This window comes from Capsicum annuum, chromosome 5, assembly GCF_002878395.1.
Source record: "Capsicum annuum cultivar UCD-10X-F1 chromosome 5, UCD10Xv1.1, whole genome shotgun sequence".
Taxonomy (NCBI): domain Eukaryota; kingdom Viridiplantae; phylum Streptophyta; class Magnoliopsida; order Solanales; family Solanaceae; genus Capsicum; species Capsicum annuum.
The window spans coordinates 189,580,573-189,602,393 of NC_061115.1; positions in this window are offsets into that span (position 1 = coordinate 189,580,573).

Here is a 21,821-nt window from a genome sequence, read left to right on the forward strand (position 1 = left end):
GTGGTACACTACAAACCCCTAAAAGAGACTCTACTCGACACAGCTTTGTGGACTCCCAATTGACCATAAACCTAAAGCTCTAATACCAACTTGACATGATCCAACCACGGGCCTTATCATGATGGGCATCCCAAGTCCAACTAGGTCTAAAGACCACCCTCGATACCCAATACAACCATCCAGGATATACCTTAAGTCAGATGAATTACAAACATATAATAAGATAGCATGTAATTATACAAATCCAGACTCTAGGATAGGTCTATGACCAAGACCAACCCAAACGATCCCAGCTATCCCAACCCAACTGATAACTATTTATCGATCAAAAACCATAAACCAAAACCATAACAATAACCAAACCAAGTTCTATAACATAACAGAAAAGGATGAAACAGTGAAAAATTTAGTCCAATGATATCAACCCCAATACTAATGCCAATACTATGGCTAACACTAATACCGACCTCGCCCATTCTAACCCATAGTAGTTCCACAAAGCCTCTAACCTAAATAAAACCAATATCCAATTGGGGCATGCCCCCAACCATAACTAAAACTAATATCTATAAATAAACCAAATTATGTAAGAATATCCAAGAACATGAAATGGAGTATTCCAGAATATGGAAGCTCACCACTTCAATCCAGTAGCTAATCCTGAGATCCGATCACTAAGCAGGAGGAGTAGAATGATCGATTCCTGCATTAAATAGGGATACAACCTGTAATACCCCATAAGATAATAAGTTTGGCTTAGTTTCTAGTTGCATGCTTAAGGGGTCTAAGACTTGAAATTTTCACTAAGTTTTAAGGACTTTGTAATTTTGAAATTTTCACTAAGTGTTAAGGACTTATTAATTTTCAAGACTCCTAAACTTCAACGATTTTTATTTTTGCCTACCCGACCTTGAGACATTGATTTTTGAGTTAATTCATGTTTGAGGTGGTTAAAGGTATGTCTTGGGGGAGTTTTAGGATTTTCAAACTACCATAGGGAAGTGTTTGAAAAATAAAAATAGTGAACCCCCAGGATAGGCCCGCACTGCAAGGGTTAGTCCATTGGGATATGGCCCACGCCGCCCAGTCTAGTCTACTAAGACAGAACCTGCATCACGTGATCCATTCCGCTAAGATAGAGCCCATGTCGTGGGGGTGTTCACTCTCGACCTCATCATCTGAGAGCCTAAGAAGGCATTTGAGTTATTTCCCTCAACCCAATTTATCCTTAACACGATTTGGGACTACCAAAAGGGCATTATTTTCCCTTTTTACTCAAAATTACTCTCAAGAAAGCCTCTTCTCTCTCAATAAAAAAACCAAATATCTTTCTTTAATAATTCAAGAGTTCAAGATTCCAATCCAACAAATCTTCAAGAATTTAGCTATTAAGATATGTGAGGTGTTCATCCATGGGTCCCTTTCACCCATGGAGCCCAAAAACTACTTCCTTAATTAAAATATGAGTTTGTCCTTGATTATGAAGTTGCATGTGTTTCAAGATGAGTTTAAATTCATATTTTCCCTAGTAGTTTGACTCAATTCATGTCCTAGTATGATTCCATAGAAAGTTAGGTTACCTTATGTTTTGAATTTTGGTTTCCCCAAGTCGTATTCAATTGAATTTCATTTCATAATATCAAATTGTGAATTTAGCCATGAATTTATGTTGTTTTCTCATGTTTTAAGACATCCCCATGTTAAAGCCAATGCTTTTTACTTAATTATTGGGGGTTTATGTTTTACTAAAGTTTTATGCTTTATTATTGTGATCTATGATTCTTCAGAGTTGGTGAGTTATGAACGCCCGATACCTACGTGTTTACTTACAATTTAAATATTTTAAGTAATGATTTTAGTTAAACCATAAATATTACCATTTATTTTGTTGTTATGATCAGATCATGATGAGCAATATGAGTTGTTATGTTTAGTTAAATTTAGTTCAGTTCAGTATCAGTGTCAGTTCAGTTAAAACTAAGATTTAGTACCGAGTGAATGTAGGGATGGTAGCTCCCCCATCAGTTTAGGTAGAGTCATTAGTAGCAGTCCCTAAATTCTGGAACTATATAGCCAGTGTAAGATATGAAGGGTCACCCATCAGTTTAGAATTGACTTTCTCTTAGGGGTCACCCATCAATTTAGAATTGACACCCTGGTCTTTCAATACAACAAATTAGTAGATCTATACAACCAGTATTAGTACCCATGACACAGTGCTGACACCCCTCAAACTGGGGTTACATGTTGGACCCCAATTAGCTTAAATTAGGACCCCAATTAGCTTAAATTAGGGCATGTTAGTTATATGATACCTCCCATAGTTTTAGTTAGTATCTCCGTGTATCTCAACTCAGGTTTGCTGGACCAAGTGTATAATTTGTTAGTTATTCAGTTATACAGATTTCAGTCTTTCAGATTATAGATTATCTCAGTAGCATATATATACTTGGTCTTGGACTCTTAGATATTACATATTCATGCATTCATATTTAGTTTATATCATTCAGTTCAGACAGTCCTTTTCTCATATACCAATACATTTAAAGTACTGACCGCATACTTTTCTTTGCGTTATGTCATCTTCTAACATAGGTTTAGATGCTCATTTTCTCGATCGTTCTTAGATAGCTTAGTGTTACTTAGCAATAGTAGTGGTGAGTCCTCATCCATCGGGGATATGATTTATCATTCTAGTTATTTTGATATTTTATTATGTTCAGTTATTACGAAGTTAGGTTAAGGATTGTCCCACCAACTTCTCATGATGTTTAGAGGCTTTCAGATAATCAGTTAGTAGTCTATCTGTCCTTTCAGTACTATCACTTACTTTAGACTGACAATTTAGTTTTCAGTATTTTGTATTTTAGTATCTAAATTTACAGTGCTCTACCAGTTATCTTCTGCTCATGTTTTATATTACCATATTTCTCAGTGGTCGTAGCAGGTACCAACTCATGGGTTAACTTATGGTAACTTATGGCTATAAGCACCGTTGTCATGATCAGGGGGTAGACTTGGGTCGCGATAAAACTTAGTATAGAGCCTAAGGTTTTAAAGTGTCCTAGCGAGTCTGAAAGCCACATTGAGTAAAGTCTTATGCATGGTTATGAAGCATGCCACACTTATGAACAAGAGTCTATAAGATATTTTAGGAAAGTTTCCTTTCTTTTAGTTTTTATGTTATGCAAAAAGGCATGAGCTCTATTTAATACCTTTTTCTATCTCATCCTTCATTCTATTTATAGTCAATACCTCCCAAGAGAAACAATAAAAAAAGCAATGGGGATCTGCCTGCACCATCGCCTATTTAGTAAGATCCCCTGAATGACAATGTCTCTCACGCTAAATTTAGGGTCGCTTTCATGGCCTTAGCCTATTAAGTAGCTGCTCAGAACAACCAATAAGTTATTGCCCCAGCTAATCTAGTGGAAAATACAGATACAGTTAGGATTTGGGATTTCACTTAAATTAATCCCTCTCTATTTTCTGGATCCAAGTCTGAGAAGGATCTACAGGATTTTTTAGACATAGTGAAGAAGGTGACAGATATCATGGGCGTCACTTCAAGTAAGAGTGCAAAGTTGATTGCATATAAGTTATAGGATGTAGCTCATACTTGGTTTAAGTAGTGTAAGGGGAACCTAGGTGTTGATGCAGGGTCGGTAGAGTAGGACAAGTTTGCAACAACTTTCTTAGACAAGTTCTTTCCCCAAGAGTTAAGGAAAGATAAGGTTTAGAAGTTCATCAATTTGAAGCAAGGTAATATGAGCGTAAAGGATTACTCGCTTAAGTTCACTCAGTTGGTGAGGTATGCTACTACTATGGTGGTGGATAATAGGTCTAGAATGAGTAAGTTTATATCTAGTGTAGCTAATATTGTGGTTAAGGAATGTAGGACCACCATATTGATTAAAGAAATAGACTTATCTAGACTCATGGTTCATTCTCAACAAATTAATGAGGAAAAGTGTAAAAAGAAGAAGAGAGAGAATAACAGAGCCAGAATAGGTAGTTTTAAATTTTCTCAGCCAAGGTCAAAAGGCGATAATCATTCTCAGATCTATCAAAAATCTTTATCCCCAACTCTATCTTCAGCTAGTGCACCAATTCCTAAGTTTAGGCTAGACAATCGAGATAGGGCTCCAGGCTCTAAGTCCTAAGGCAGTGTGAGCAGTGTTCATACTAATCTAATTTGCAGAAAACATAGTAGGAACCACCAGGATAAGTATAAAGCTGGTAGTGATGTGTGTTTTAGCTATGTCAAGCCAGGCCACAAGATCTGAAAGTGTTTGGTGGTTGCTCATAGGGGCAGAAGTGATCGCCAGTAGAGCCAAACTAATTCTTTAGCAATACCAATAGGTCACCCGACTCAAAAGGGTGCCATATCCAATAATACCAGTGGGCAGTACCAGAATAGATTGTATGATCTCCAGAGTCGACATGATAAAAAAAGTTCTCTTAATGTGGTTACGGGTACGTTACAGGTCTTTCATCTTCATGTTTATGTGTTGTTAGATCCCAAAGCTTTACTTTCCTTTATGACTCCTTATATAGCTATAGATTTCAGTGTTAGTCCTAAAATATTAGCAGAGCCTTTCTTAGTGTCTACTCTGGTGGTTAAATCTATTATATCCAGGTGAATATACAGAAATTGTTTGATATAGTATCTTAGTAAATCATTTCAGTTGCTCTTGTGGAGTTAGAGATGACTGATTTTAAAGTCATTATCTGCATGAATTGGCTCGACTCATGCTATACCTCAGTTGATTAAGAAAATACAATTGTTCAATTTTAGTTTCCTAAAACCTAGTCATTGAGTGGAGGGGTAGTACCTCAATGCTTAAGGGTCAGATTGTTTCATATCTTAAAGAAAGAAAGATTACATCTAAGGGGTATATGTACCATCTCATCAGAGTGAAGGACTTAAATTCTAAGACTCCAAATCTTGAGTCAATTTTAATAGTAAGGGAATTTCTCGATGTACTCCCTAAAGATCTTCTCAGAGTTCCTTTCAGAAGAAAAATTGACTTTAGAATAGATCTTCTTCTAGATACCCAGCCTATATCTATTCCACCTTGAAGAATGGCTCCAATAACCTTAGAGAGTTAAAGGAAAAATTAAAATCTCTTAGATAAGGGTTTCATTGGGCCTAGTGTTTCTCCATGAGGTGTTCCAGTCTTGTTTATATGTAAGAAAGATGGTTCTATTAGAATGTGCATCAACTACTATCAATTGAATAAAGTCACAATAAAAAATAAGTATCCAATCCCCAAAATTGATGACTTATTTGACCAACTTTAGGGTGCTAGTTATTCTCTAAGATAGACCTCGGATTTGGCTATCATCAGCTTAGAGTTAGAGAAGGTGACATCTCAAAGAAAACTTTCGAAACTTGATATGGTCACTTTAAACTTCTAGTATGTCTTTTGGACTAACCAATTCTCCTGCATATTTCATGGACTTGATGAATAGGGTGTTCAAGCAGTACATGGACATGTTTTTCATAGTCTTCATTGATGATATCCTTGACTATTCCCGTAATAAGAATGATTATGCAGACCATCTGAGAGTTGTGTTATAGATTCTTAGAGCCCATAAGTTGTTCTCTAAGTTTAGTAAGTACGAATATTGTTTAAGATCAGTAAATTTCCTTGGGCATATAGTTTCTAGTGATGGCATTCGAGTTGCCACTCAAAAAACTGAGGTAGTGAGAAACTGGCCTAGACCCATCTCTTTGTCAAATGTCAGGAGTTTCTTAGGTTTATCTAGCTATTACAGATGGTTTATTGAAGGTTTTTCTTCTATTACTTCCCCCATATCTCGATTGACTTAGAAGAAGGCTAACTTTCAATAGTCAGATTCCTGTGAGAAGAGTTTTAAAGAGTTGAAGACTCAACTTACTTTTGCCCCAGTTTTGACTTTACCAGATCACACAGATGAGTTTGTAGTTTATTGTGATGCTTCTACAGTTAGTCTGGGTTGTGTCTTAATGCAGAGAGGTAAGGTTATAGCCGATGCCTCTAGAAAGCTTAAGCCCCATGAAAATAATTATCTGACCCATGATATTTGGTTAGAAGCCATTGTATTTTCCTTGAAAATTTAGAGGAATTATCTTTATGGAGTTCATGCTGTTGTGTTCACTGATCACAAGAGTTTGCAATATGTATTCTCGTGGAAAGATCTAAATCTTTATTAGAAAATATGGCTTGAGTTGTTAAAAATTATGATATAAGTGTGTTGTATCATCCAAGCAAGGCTAATATAGTGGCATATGCCCTTAGCAGGTTGTCTTTGGGTAGTGTTGCCTATGTAAAGGATGATAAGAAGAAGTTAGTCAGTGAGGTTCATCATCTTACTAGATTAGGTGTTCGGTTGGTTGATTTAACTTAAGGTAGTATATGGGTCCAGAATGGTTTTAAGTCGTCATTGGTTGCCTAAGTAAAAGAAAAACAAGATAGGGATCCTAATTTAGCAAAGTTGAAAGAGGTGGTTAGAGAGTAGAAGGTGGAGGTTTTCTCCCAAGGGGAAGATGGTGTGCTTCATTGTCAGGGTAGGTTATGTGTTTCGTGTGTTGATGGTTTGAGTGAGATAATACTAGCAAAAGTGCATAGTGTGGGATATTCTATTCACCTCAGAGCCACTAAGATATACTGTGATTTATGAGAAATCTATTGTTAAAGTGGTATGAAGAAAGATATTGCAGAGTTTGTGGATAAGTGTGCAAATTTTCAGTAGGTTAAAGTTGAGCACCAAAGGCCTAGTGGTACACTTCAGGAGTTTATCATCCCCGCTTGGAAGTGGGAAGTGGTGAACATGGATTTTGTGACGGGGTTTCCTCGCACCAATGTCAGCATGATTCGATATTTGTCATTTGGATTGAATAATCAAATCAGCTCATTTCTTATCTGTTCATACTTTTTTCTCAGCTGAGGATTGTGCTAGGATTTATCTCAGGGAATTAGTTAAGTTGCATGGAATTTCATTGTCTATCATTTCAGATAGAGGTACTCAGTTTACCTCTCACTTTTGGAAGGTTTTCAAAAGGGTCTTGGTACCTAAGTTCATCTTAGTATAGATTTTCATCCTCAGACAGATGGTCAGGCAGAGAGGACCATTCAAACTTTAGAGGACCATTCAAACTTTAGAGGACATGTTAAGGTCCTGTGTTATTGACTTTAAAGGTAGTTGGGATGACCACTTACCTTTGATTGAGTTTGCTTACAACAATAGTTATCACTCCAACATTCAAATGGCTCCATTTAAAGCTCTCTATGGGATGAGATGTAGATATCCTATTGGTTGATTTGAGAAAGGTAAGGCTACTTTGATAGGGCAAGATTTAGTGTTTAAGGCAATGGATAAAGTTTAGTTAATTCGAGAAAGGTTAAAGAAAGCCCAAAGCTGTCAGAAATCTTATGCAGACATAAGGAGAAGAGATCTTGAGTTTGAGGTTGGTGATTTGGTCTATTTGAAGATTTTGCCTATGAAGGGAGTAAAGAGATTTTTCTATAGATTTGGCATTCCTGTATTCGGTGTTTCATATTTCCTTATTGAATAAATGCATTGGTGATTCAACTATTATTGTTCCTTTAGAAAGTATGTATATTCAGAGTAGCATTTCCTATGAAGAAGTCCCAATTAAGATCCTTGTTCATCAGGTTCATAGGCTAAGGAATAAAGAAGTTCCCTTGGTTAAAGTTCTTTGGCAGAATCAATCTTGTTAAGGGAGCTACTTGGGAAGCAGAAGTAGCTATGCGAACCAAGTACCCTCATCTTTTCTCCGCAAACTCAAATTCATCTTGAGGTAACAACTTTCCTTAGGTTGACTCTCTTTTGTTCTCTATTTCAGTTATGTAACCATTCTAATGTCATTACATGTATTCACGAAAGTAGTTCAGTTCATGTATCATGTTTCAGACCCAGTTATGTAATCATGTTGCAAGTCATACACGTTCAGTATATGGTCTTGGTTCTTTAGTATTCTCAGTCTAGCTAGTCTCATTTAAGGATAAATATTCCCAAGAGGGAGATATTGTAATACCCCATAAGATTCTAAGCTCGGTTCAGTTTCCAGTTGCATGTTAAGGGGTCTAAGATTTAAAATTTTCACCAAGTGTTAAGGACTTAGTCATTTTCAAGACCCCTAATCTTCAATAATTTTTATTTTATCCATCCCAACCTCGAGATGTTAATTTTTGAGTTGATTCATTTTTGGGGTAGTTAAAGGTATGTCTCGGGGGAGTTTCGGGATTTTCAGATGGGCGTAGGGTAGTGTTTGTAAAACAAAAATAGTGAACCTCCTGGGTAGGCCCGCGTCGTAGGGGTTAGGCCACTGGGATAGGACCCGTGCTGCTTGGTCTAGTACGTTGGGATAGAGGCCACATCATATGGTCCATTCCGCCGATATAGAGCCTGAGTCACGGGGGTGTTCACTCTCGGCCTCATCATTTAAGAGCCTAAGGGGGAATTTGAGTCATTTCCCTCAACCTAATTCGTCCTTAACATGATTTGGGACTTCCAAAAGGGCATTATTTTCCCCCTTTACTCAAAATTACTCGTAAGAAACCCTCTCCCTTCTCAAGAACAAAACCCTAGATCTTTCCTCAAGAATTAACGAGTTCAAGCTTCCAATCTAAGAAATCTTTGATAATTCAATTATTAAAGTATATGGTTTGTTCATCCATGGGTCCCTTTCACCCATGGATCCAAAAAACCTCTTCTTTAATTAAAATATGAGTTTGACCTTAATTATTAGGTTGCATGTGTTTCAAGATGAGTTTAAATTCATATTTTTCCTTAGTAGTTCGACTCAATTCATGCCTAGTATGATTCCATGGAAAGTTAGGTTACCTTATGTTTTAAATTAAGATTTCCTTATGTCTTATTCAATTGAATTTCATGTCATAGTATGAAATTATGAATTTAGCCATAAAGTCATGTTGTTTTCTCATGTTGTAAGACATCCCGATGTTCAAGCCCATGCTTTTCACTTAATTGTTAGGGTGTTTATGTTTTAGGTATTTAAACCATGACCCCATACTAAAGTTGTAAACTTTATTATTATGATCTATGATTATTCAGTGTTGGCGGATTATGAATACCTGATACCTATGTGCTTACTTATAATACAGATATTTTAAGTAATGATTTAGTTAAACCATGAGTATTACCATTTATTCAATTGTTATGATCAGATCATGATGAGCAATGTCAGTTGTTATGTTTAGTTGAATTTAGTTTAGTTCAGTATCAGTGTCAGTTCAGTTAGGAGTAGGTTTAGCATCGAGTGAATGTAGGGACGGCGGCTCCCCCATCAGTTTAGGCAGAGTCATTAGTAGCAATCCATAAATTCCAGAACTACGTAGACAGCATATGATATGAGGGGTCACACGTCAATTTAGGATTGACTTCTACTCAGGGTTCACCCGTCAGTTAAGGATTGACACCGTGGTCCTTTGAGACAATAGATTAGTGGATCCTCACAACCAGTCTTAGCACCCGTGGCATGGTACTGACAACCCTCCAACTAGGGTTACAGGTTGGACCCCAATTAGCTTAGATTAGGGCATGTAGATTATATGATCCCTCCACTAGTTTAAGTCAGTATCTCAAGGAATCTTAGCTTAGGTTTGCTTGACCAAGTGTACAGTTTTTCAGTTATTCAATTATACAGATTTTAGTCTTCAGTACCATATATATACTTGGTCTTGTACTCTCAGCTATTATATGTTCATGCATTAATGCTCAGTTTATCTCATGCTTTTTAGCCAGTCCTTATCTCATATACTAGTATATTCAAAGTACTAACTGTATACTTTTCTTTGCGCTATGTTGTCTTATAACATAGGTTTAGAAGCTCAGTTTCCTGACTGTTCTTAGACAGCTCAGTGTTACTCAGCAACAGTAGTGGTGAGTCCTCATCCATCGAGGACATAATTTATTTATTCCAGTTATTTTGGTATTTCATTATGTTTATTCAATCGGAGTTAGTTGGGGGCTTATCCCACTAACTCCTCATGATGTTTAGAGTCTTTCAGACAAACAGTAGTCCTTTCAGTACTATTGGTTGCTTCAGACAGATAATTTGGTTTTCAGTATTTTATCAAACATATTATTGACATATATTTCAGTATCTAGATTTACAATACTTTACTAGTTATCTTCCGCTCACATGTTATATTACCATATTTCTCAGTGCTTGTAGCTAGAACCAGCTCATGGGTTAGCTTATGGTCAGTTATGGCCATAAGCACCATTGTCGCGATCAGGGGGTAGCCTCGAGTCGTGACACAGCTGCTTGAGGATGGGTTCGTGGTTGAACACTAGCAAGTACTCAGGATAGGGATAAAATAATTCATCTAGTAAAACCAAGTAAGCCAACCTTATACACACAACCATACATATATATATATACATATATAAGTGCGACCATGCTGGGAAAAGGAACTGGGTTTAGCATGCCTTTAAAACCATTAACCTGGGTATGTGTAACTTAACTATCCTAGAACCACCCACGGTCTATATGAGTCTAGTGGAACCCCCTGAACTGTCCCCGATACGTGTTGCCACACAAAGCGGAGATACCACCAGAGTAGGGAATTCCCAATTACCCTTTGCTCTCCATGATACATATGTACTGTGTACTTAGAGGATTCCTATGTGCCTCCTAGTATCATATATGGTCTCCATGACCAACCCCTCATGTTGTCAAATATGATTTCCCAGTTTCCATCCATTGGACTCGCACCTTCATAGTTAGCTATCACGCCCTGCTATTATTTCCAAATTAAAACCATTTTCACCCAACCAAACTATTACACCATTATTATTAACCAAGGCTATGAGTAGTGGTATCGTCATACCGACTATAGTTTGCAAATAATGTCTATATCTAACCTTTTTATGTAATGGTATTCCCTTGTACCCATAGATTACATTGTCAAGTTAACTTGGGGGAGTCCCGTGTACCCCACAAGTTTCCATTATTAAGTTGTTTAGGGGAGTTCCATGTACCCCACAAGTTATTCATTAACATTTTTACTTGGGGGGTTCCCTTGTACCCCACAAGGAAGTTTAATTAACCATAACCATGACCACCAAACCCTACTATTTTAACTATTCCAAACCATTCAAACCAAACATACTGCTATTTAGGGTTCCATTATTAAACCATACCATACAATAGTTCCATTAAAAGTTTCATAATATAGTAAAAGCATTATCATAGTCATTTTATCAAACATGTTGGGGAATAGTGTTTCCAAGACAAAAACCAAATACCAATTAACCATTCCCAGGCAACCAATTGTCCAAACCACTATTAAAGCATGTAAAAACATAATTAAAATATGGGAAGGCCATAACCAAGCATTTAATACCACTTGAGAGAGAGAATATAGTCAGACCTTGTAACATTAAGCTTTATAATCACTTATGACTATAATTCCCTTCCTCATACCTAGGACCATGATCACTTATCAGATTTGGGAACCCACTTGAGTCTAAGTTCCCAGTAGTAGTACAGTGGAGTGATCAAATCCTTCTTAGTCAATCTAGGTAGAGATTTTTCTTCATACTTTTAAAGGACATGAAATTTCTTGGATAGGAATTCTCTTGTTGGACATATGTATTATTGAACAGTCTTGATCTATTCCAACTTTGACAGTGTTCCTTCAGATGTCCATCTTTTTCATAATTAGTATATAGAGACTTGTGGACCTTGTTTTTAGAATCAAGAGAAACCTTAACTTGATACCCACTAACTTTGGCTCCTTCTTGATAACCAAGTCCCTTCCCATTGTAAGCACCTTGACTGGTCAAGTTAAAAAGGATCTGTGGGGACGTAGTCCATTGTAGGGATTTTTTCAATTTTTTACTCAGGCGGACCAAGCCCCCTCCAACTCCTCATTCTTATGGAGAGAAGACATATGATGCCTTTGGGAATCCGACAATTTTTTTCAAGTTCAATGTGAAACTTTGTTGCTTCTTTCTTTCCTTTATTCTCTGAAGCATCCACTTTCTCCAGTTGACTTACCAAGCTCAGATTTTCAAATTTGAGCTTACTAACCTATTGCTCAGTTTTAGATATCTGGAGAGTCAAAGCTATTAACTCCATCTCCTGATATTATATTTTTCCATCCAGAGCATTATTTTTCTCCTTATCACAGACAATATTTACTTTTAACAGTTTATCAACAAGCTAGAATTTTTAGATTTTAACTTAGTGACCTTCTCTTCAATTTTAGATTTTTGGAGAGTTGGAGAAATTAACTCAAGCTCTTTGCTTTCCACTTTTTCTTCTAGAGCAAGGTTTTTCCAGCCATTCCATACAGAGTCAATCAGCACTTTTGCAAGCCTTTTTATCTTTCTCTCAGAATATTTGTCCAAGTTTTCTTTAAGATTAGAAAGTGTTACCTTATTTTCTTCTTCATCTTCAGTATTTTCCATAAAAGTAAATAAGGAATCAAAGGTCACTTTCACATCCTCCACTACAAAGATCAAAGAATCGTCCTTGTTTCTATCTTTCTCAGATTCATTAGAGGAATCTCCCAACATTGCTAGAGCCTGCCTTACTGCATAATCAACTGCAACCTATATTCTTGATTTTCAAAAGACCTGGTCCCTGTTCTTTTCTTTGTTATATGCAGCCTTGATGTACTCCTGATGATCCAGTTTGTGCATAGGACAGTTTTTGATGAAATGCTCAGGACTTCCACATTTGTGACATACTTCAGCATTTCTTTCTTTGGAACTGACTACTCTTTTTCATGTCTCTAACAATCCTATTTTCCAAATAATCAACATCAGTGTCTTCATCATCAATTGGATCATATTTTAAGGCCTTCAATGCCAGGGATTTTTCTTTTTTTGCATCATTCTTCTCCATCTCTTGTTTTTTCTTAAGTTCGTGGGTTTTTAGATTTCTAATACGTTCATCCATTGTGAGGGTTTTTAGATTTCTTACTTCAGTGATGGCATTCACTTTGCTTTCCCAAGACTTAACAAGAACACCAAGAATCTTTCTTACTTGTTTATACACTGGAATTACTTTTCCTAAGCAATGGAGTTCATTTGTGATAGAAGTGAATCTTGTATGCATTTTTTGGATAGTTTCTTCTTGTTTTATAGTAAAGGTTTTATACAGATTAGTCAACATGTCTACTTTTAAATCTTTCACATTAGTAGTATCTTCATGTACAGTCCTCAAGCAATCCCAGATCTCTTTATCATTTTCACAAGCTGAGATCTTGTTACATTCATTAGGCCCTATTCCTCAGACTAACAATTTCTTAGCCTTGTAGTTTTTGTCTATCTTTCTGCTATCTTCTTCATTGAACTCTCTTTTGCTTTTGATGACCATTTTTGTAACATCTTATTTTTGACTTTTTTTATAGGAACATGAGGACCATCAAGGATTATGTCCATCAGTTCACTATCTTCAGCTATAATGGAGTCAATCATCCTAGTTTTCCACTACCCATAATACTGTCCATTGAATCTTGGTGGTCTTGTTGTAGATTTCCCTTCTTCTAGATTAGGTGGGGCAGCCGTTCTAACCAATACACTCTAGGTGAGACCCTTTTAGAGTGACTAGGCTCCAATACAAATTGTTGAAACCCATTGGGGTTGCTCCGCACAGTAAAGGACCAGGTCTTAAGAATATGCGCAGTTCTTGAGCATACTTGAAATAGAGTTTTTACTATCTCACTTTTATCTATTTAAAATTGGCAAAAATTCAATTGATGAAGAGGCATATTTTTTTCTTTTATAGCTAAGTGATGATTAGGCCTTGAAAAATCATTGGACCAGTTGTCAAAGTCAGTAAAACATTATGAAAGTTTGTTACATAAGATGACAAAACTGTGCAGAAGGCGTGTCCCAACTGTACTGTACTTTGCACATCCAGGGACCTGGTCCCTCGTAGTTTAGCTGTACATCATCAAAACTACATATAGCATACATGACTATGCAAATGCTTTGTTATATATTGATGTTGTTGTTGATTTCCTTAATATTTGGATATATTATTAATTTTTCAGTAAGTCAATTATTGACTAATGCATAGGTTTATGATCAACTTACTGAATGTATGGACAAGTAAAAAAATGACAAAAAAAGAGAAATTAAATTAAATAAAATTAAAGTACGACAATTAACACTATTCAAAAAAATTAAAGTAATTTAGATACATCAATTGTGACACCAAATCACTTTTGAAGATAAATAAGTGTTATCTAAATTATGCTATAGTCGTAGATCATTGAGAGGGACTAAAAAGAGAGAAATAAAATAAATATAAACAATCCAAGCAATGCAAAACAACTAGATATCATCACATGAGATTAGTCATGCCTATGAGCATAAGGAAGAGTGGAGGTTGTGACTTGTGGGTGTTCATGGGATAAGTAATGTTTGAGAAAAGTAGTCCTTCTCAATGCAGACGTTTGTTTAAAGTAATTGGTTGCTACTACTATTGTTCTCCCTTATACTCATTTGATCGAGTGTCCAATTGTTTTGTACTCTCATCAGATGATATTTAGTCACTTTTCATGTAACGCCCTGAGTTTGTACCCCAGATGCTACATGGTGCTAGGGACCCCGAAGGACCTCCAGCTAACCCATGACTGGTACTTACTGTAAGCACTGAATAAAAATAACACTACAATACTGATATTACTGAAATAAATACAAAAGGTAGGCTAAAATCGCCATAAGGTTCATAACTGAAAACAAATACTGAATACTAAAATATCTATCTGAAATACTCTAGTTTGAAAGCCTCTAACTGTCTGAAATATGGAGTTGATGGGACAAGCCCCCAACTAACTTTGACTACTGAAAACTGTACTGAAATACTAAAATAATACTCTGTCCTCAAACTATAAGGACTCACCACTAAGTCTGCTACTGATAGGCTAGGATGATAAGTACGGTCAGGAGCCCGTACATTTGAACCTATGATATAAGACATCATAGCATAAAAGAAAAGTATGTGTCAGTACTTTAAATGTACTGGTATGCTAAGTGAGGTAAACTGATATGAATGGGTTCATATGCCTGAACAATAACTGACTGAGTAACATGAACAAAACTGAATGAGAGAACATGCATGAATATATAAATTGTAACCGAGATTATGTTAACACTAGTTACTGAGTTTTGAATACTGATTAACTGATATTTGAGTTTACTGATACTGCAATACTGATGACTGAGTGACTGTTTCTAACAATCCTAGTTGATAATTGGGTGACTATTTATGATAGTCCTAATTCTATAGAATCGAACTAAGTCCTATACTGAGCTGGATGACTGTATCTGACAGTCCTGATTCTATAGAACTGAACTGAGTTATATACTGAGACTGAAACTCAAACTAAAATTATAACTATGAGAGGTAATCATCTAATCGATATGCCCCTCTCTGAATGGATTAGGGTCCAAGCTGTAACCCAAGTTGGAAGGGTATCAGTACCATGCCACGGGTAATGACAAGTTATGAGTTAACCCTCTCTGATAGAAAGCTCTTTTGTCAATCCTCGTTAGTTGGAAAACTTGTATGAGATGTATCAACCCCAGTCTGGCAGGAAGATATCTCAACCTATGCTGGCTACATAATTATTTAACGCAGGGATTGCTACTAAGGATTAAACCCTACACTGCAGAAATTCCCCCATCCCTGGGTTCGCTCGGTGCTGAAAACAACTCCCAACTAAATAGAAACTGAACAGATTTCTAGTCCATACTTGGCTTGACTGATTTATCCCTGATCGTACTATCTAACTAAACTAAAATGAGTTCACTGGGTTCCTCTAACTGATGGAGTACTACTAAATTTAGTTAACTGACTAAGTTCACTGAGTTTTAGTGTAAAATCGAGTATGTACCCCGAACACTACACTATGCTCATAATCTCAAAGGACCACAAGCTAACCCATGACTGGTACCTACTGTAATAACTGAATAACAATAATACTAAAATATGCAAAAATTAGGTGGAAAACTGGCCATAAGGTTTAATACTATAAATAATACTAAATATGGTATCTCAATACAAAAATTAAACATCAATACTGAAAACTGAACAACTGTCTGAAAATACTCGTCTGAAAAGCCTCTAAACTGTCTGAACCGTGAATTTTATGGGACAAGTACCCAACTAACTCCAAATACTAAAAATAATACTGCAATACTAAAAATAACCATGTCCTTGAACTATGAGGACTCACCACTATACTGAATGCTGAAAATCTAAACGGCTAAAGGTACTCTAGAGCCCGTGCGTCTAAACCTATGATATAATACATCATAGCACAAAATAAAAGCATGTGTTAGTACTTTAAATATACTGGTATGCTCAGTGAGGTAGGCTAAAGTGCATGGGTTCACATGCATGAATAATAATAACTGAATAACATGAGTATGACTGAATGTGAGTACATGCATGAATATGTACACTGTATTGAGTTCATAATAACACCGAATACTGGATTACTAGTACCTGAATTACTGTATCTGATAGTCATAATTCTATGGAACTATACTGAGTCCCATACTGAGCTGAGGGACTGTGCCTGACAGTCCTGAATCTTTGGGGCTGAACTAAGTTCCATACTAAGATTGAATCTGAAACTGAGACTGTACGAAGTAATCATCTAACCAACATGCCCCTTCTCTAACTGATTTGGGGTCCAACCTATAACCCCAGTTGGAAGGGTGTCAAAACCACACCATGGGTAAGGACAAGTGCTAAATCACCCTTACTTGGCAGGTACTCTGAACGAGAATGGTGGTACCATCAACTGGTAGGTAGATCACCTCATCAACCCTCAACTGATAAGTTGATGTCTCAATCTACGCTGGCTATGTAGTTTTGGAATGCAAGGACTGCTTCTAAGGATTTCACCCTCTACTGGTAAGTGAATCCCCATCCTTGGACTCACTCAATGTTGAATTCTACTCTCAACTGAATAGACACTGGACTGAATTGTAAATTGTACTAGGCTAGACTGGATTGTTACTGATCGTACTATATAACTGAACTAAACTAAGTTTACTAAGTTTTGTGGACTGATAGAATACTACTGAATTATGTTACTGACTAAATTCTACTGATCGAGATAGGACTAATTCCATACTGTGACTGACCATGGCTCTAGACAAGTAGCTAAGTTGTCGGGTATTAAATACCCCCAGGACTCAATAGCATAAACTTAAAAGACATGGCATAATCTTGAGACATGGTAATTACTATTTAGCCATCATTCATTCATTTGGGCATTCAAGCAAACACTTGCATGACATAAACTTGTATACATACTAACATGATATAATTTCACTATCCAACTCACATGGACAATTCATCAAACACTTGTGGGGAATAATATATGCATATAATACTAAAACAATATGTAGCCACCGTGATTCAATTCCAATTACATAATTCCAATAGTTTCAACATGAATTCACATGATAAAGCACACATATCAATGAACTCTACATGAATCTTGTAATAAATCATGAATACACTTTAATTCAAACCATGGAAATCATGAAATCACTCTACATGAACTTTAAAAGAGTTTCTTGGACTCCAAGGGTGGAAGGAACCCTTCGATGAACACTTCACATACCTTAGTTGATGAAACTCTGAAAGTTAATGGTGAGTGCTTGAGTTCTTGATTTGAAATTTGAACACCTAAGGTTCTGTTCTTGAGCGAATTGGAGAATGAATGTGTATATTTGCTCTCCAAAGGGCTTAATTTCATGTTTTTGGGGGCTGAAGGACATGGGAAAAAATTTAAATACCCCCAAGATGCGATCTTTTAATGAATACAAAACTGTGTTACCCGATGCGTAGGCCAATGCGCCGCGTCGAGTCTGCGTCGGTTCACTGGAATTTGCACTAAAACTAGGGAAAATTATCTTAACGATGTGATGGTCAATGCGACGCATCGAGATAGCGTCGACCCACTATTTTGGGCACTCAAACATGGTCTAAACGAGGTCCAAAAAATTCAAAACTTGTCCGGGAATACCTATTGACATTCCTAATCATGAATTAACTCAAATATCAACATTCAATGAATGTAAATGTCATGAAATAAGATTTTCAACTTTTCAAAGGATAAAATAACACTATGTCTGAATACTTAGCTAAAATATTCTAAGTCTGGAACCCTTATCAAGCCTAAAGGACTGATTTAAGCTAAGAATTTTACAGGGTATTACATTATCTTCCCTTTTGGAATATTCATTCTTGAATAAGGCTGTTACGACTGAGAATACTGAGCGACTGGACTTAGACACTGGGCATGCATAACTGAAGCATGGCTTCATGACTAAGATCACTGATCCACTGAATTATCATATTGAACATACATATCTGATACATAAATACATGAATGAACTGATTCATAAACGTATGACTGAAAATGCAATGGTAACTGATACCAAGTTTGAAATTGAAATTTGAACGTGAAACTATATAAAATTAAGGAAAACTATTGCCATGAGCTGAATCTAAGTTTGCGGAGAAGAGGTAAGGATACTTGGCCCACATATCTACTTCTACTTCCCAAGTAGCTCTCTCAACGGACTGATTCCATCAAAGAACTTTGACTAGAGGAATTCTTTGATCCTCTACCTACGAATCTGATAATCAAGGATTTTGATTGGAATATCTTCGTAAGAGAGATTGTTCTAAACATCTATGCCCTCTATGGGGATTAAGGCTAATGGGTCACCTATGCATTTCTTTAGCAAGGAGATATGAAACACTACATGGACTGAAGATAGATCTAAAGCCAACTCAAGCTCGTAAGATACCTTTTTGAAATAGGTGAGAATTCGGTAAGGACCGAGGACTGAGTTCCCCTTCATGAAAAATTGCTTCTCTCCTTTCATAGGAGAGATCTTTAAGTACACATAGTCACTAATCTCAAACTCAAGATCTTTACTACGTACATCTGCGTACGATTTCTGTCAACTCTGAGCTGTCTTAAGTCTTTCCCTAATCAACTAGACTTTCTCTAAGGTATCAAATACCAAGTCAGGCCCTACCACTTTAGCCTCACCCACTTCAAACCAACTAATGGAAGATCTACACCTCTTCTCATAAATCACCTCAAATGGGGCCATCTGAATACTAGAATGATAGTTGTTGTTATATGCGAATTCAATCAAAGGCAAGTGGTCATCCCAACTACCTCTAAAATCTATCGCACATGCTCGCAGTATATCCTCTAAAGTCTGAATGGTCCTTTCTACTTGACCATCTATTTGAGGATGTAAAGTTGTACTGAGGTGAACTCGGGTACCAAGACACTTTTGGAATATTTTCCAGAAATGAGAGGTGAATTGGGTACCTCTATCTAAGATGATGGATAATGGAACATCGTGCAATCTGACCAACTTTTCGACATAGATCTTGACATAATCCTCGACTTAGTAAGAGATATGGACTGGTAGAAAATGAGCTAACTTGGTCATCCTGTCTACAATGACCCAAACTGAATCATGTTGACGACGAGTACGAGGCAAACCCATCACAACGTCCATGTTCACTTCTTCCCATTTCCAGGTGGGAATGTTGAACTCCTGCATGGACCCATTAGGCTTCTGATGCTCAATCTTAACCTGCTGGCATGTTGAGCACTTAGCCATAAACTCTATAATATCTCTCTTCATCTCACTCTACCAATAGATCTCCTATAAATTACGATACATCTTAATGTCCCCTGGATAAATAGAGTAGCACACACCATGCACTTTTACAAGAATTCGCTGCCTCAAGTCATCTACGCTTGGCACATATAGTCAACTCTAACAACGTAAAACACCATCTCCCACTTAGGAGAAAACCTCTACCTTCTGATCTCTAACTAATTCTTTTAACTTGACTAGACTGGGATCTCTATCCTGCTTTTCCTTCACTTCAGAAACTAGGGATGATTCTAAACTACTCTACACTCATACACTACCTTTTGCTGAATCGGCTAAGCGGATACCTAGTCGGGCTAGCCGATGAACTTCCTGAGATTACTTCTTCTTACTATCCTCGACATGAGTAATACTACCCATAGATATTCAACTTAGAGCATCAGCCACTACATTATCCTTGCCCGAATGATACAGGACACTCATGTCATAGTCTTTTAATAACTCCAACCACTTTCACTGATGGAGGCTTGGGCATTTCTAAAAAATACATACTGCAGGCTCTTACGGTCAGTGAACACATCAACTTGCACACCATACAAATAGTGCCTCCAAATCTGTAAGGAAAATACTACTGCTGCTAACTCAAGATCATGAGTAGGGTAATTCTTCTTATGGGGTTTAAGCTACCTAGAGGCATAGGCTATGACCTTACCTCTCTACATCAGAACACACCCTAAGCCAACTCTGGAGGCATCACAATACACAAAAAGCCATTTGAACCATCTGGTAAAGTCAATACTGAATTTGTAGTGAGTCGTCTTTAACTCCTAAAAACCCTTCTAACAAGAATCTGACCACTGGAATTTGACTATCTTCTGAGTCAATATGGACATAGGGGATACAATAGATGAAAATACCTCAATGAATCATTGGTAATAGCTGGCCAAACCTAAGAAACTTCTGATATCTAATAAAGATATGGGCTTGGGCCAGTTTTTCACTGCTTTGGTCTTTTGGGGATCAACTCTAATGCTATCACTAAAACTTTTATGTCTGAGGAAAGCTACTGACCTTAGCCAAAATTTGTACTTACTGAATATGGAAAATAACTGATGATTTCTAAGAGTCTGTAATACTATTCTAAGATGGTCTGCATAATCATGTTCACTGGGAGAGTAGATGAGAATGTCATATATGAAGACTATGACAAACATGTCCAAGTACTGCTTGAACACAAGGTTCATCAATTCCATGAAAGCTGCTGGGGCATTGGTAAGACCAAAGGACATGACTAAGAATTCAAAGTGACCATACCGAGTTCTGAAAGCTATTTTTGGGATGTCATACTCCCTGACTCTGAGCTGATGATAGCCTGATCTGAGGTCTATCTTGGAGAAATAGCACCCTGAAGTTGGTCAAACAAGTCATCAATTCTGGAGAGTGGATAATTGTTCTTGACCGTGACTTTATTTAACTGACGATAGTCAATACACATTCTGAGGAAACCGTCTTTCTTACAGACGAATAAAACTAGCGCGCCTCCCAGGGACACATTGGGTCTGATGAATCCCTTATCTAAGAGATCTTTTAACTATTCCTTTAATTCTCTAGTTCTACTGGAGTCATTCTATATGGCGGAATAGATATAGACTGAGTATCTGGGAGAAGATCGATTCCAAAATCAATTTCCCTTTTGGGGAGGAACTCCGATAAGATCGTTGAGAAACACATTCGGGAATTCACATGCTACTGACACAAACTCAAGAGTAGGGGTTTCAAAACTAGAGTCCTGGACTCAAATGAGATGGTAGATACATCCCTTAAATATCATTTTTTTAGCTTGAAGGTAAGAAATAAGGTGACCCCTAAGTGCCGAAGTACTATCCCTCTACTCTAGGATGGGTTCATTCGAAAATTGAATTTGGACAATTTTATTTCTGCAGTCGACTGAGATATAGCAGAAATAAAGCCAATTCATGCCAAAAATGACATCAAAATCAGTCATCTCTAATTTGACTAAGTCTGCTGAAGTGACTTTCTGATATATCCTAACCGGTATACCCGCCAGTCTATGATAGTTTTACCTACTAGGGTAGAGACTGAGAAAGAATCTGCTAGGATTTTGGGACTGACTCCAAAATTGACAGCTATATAAG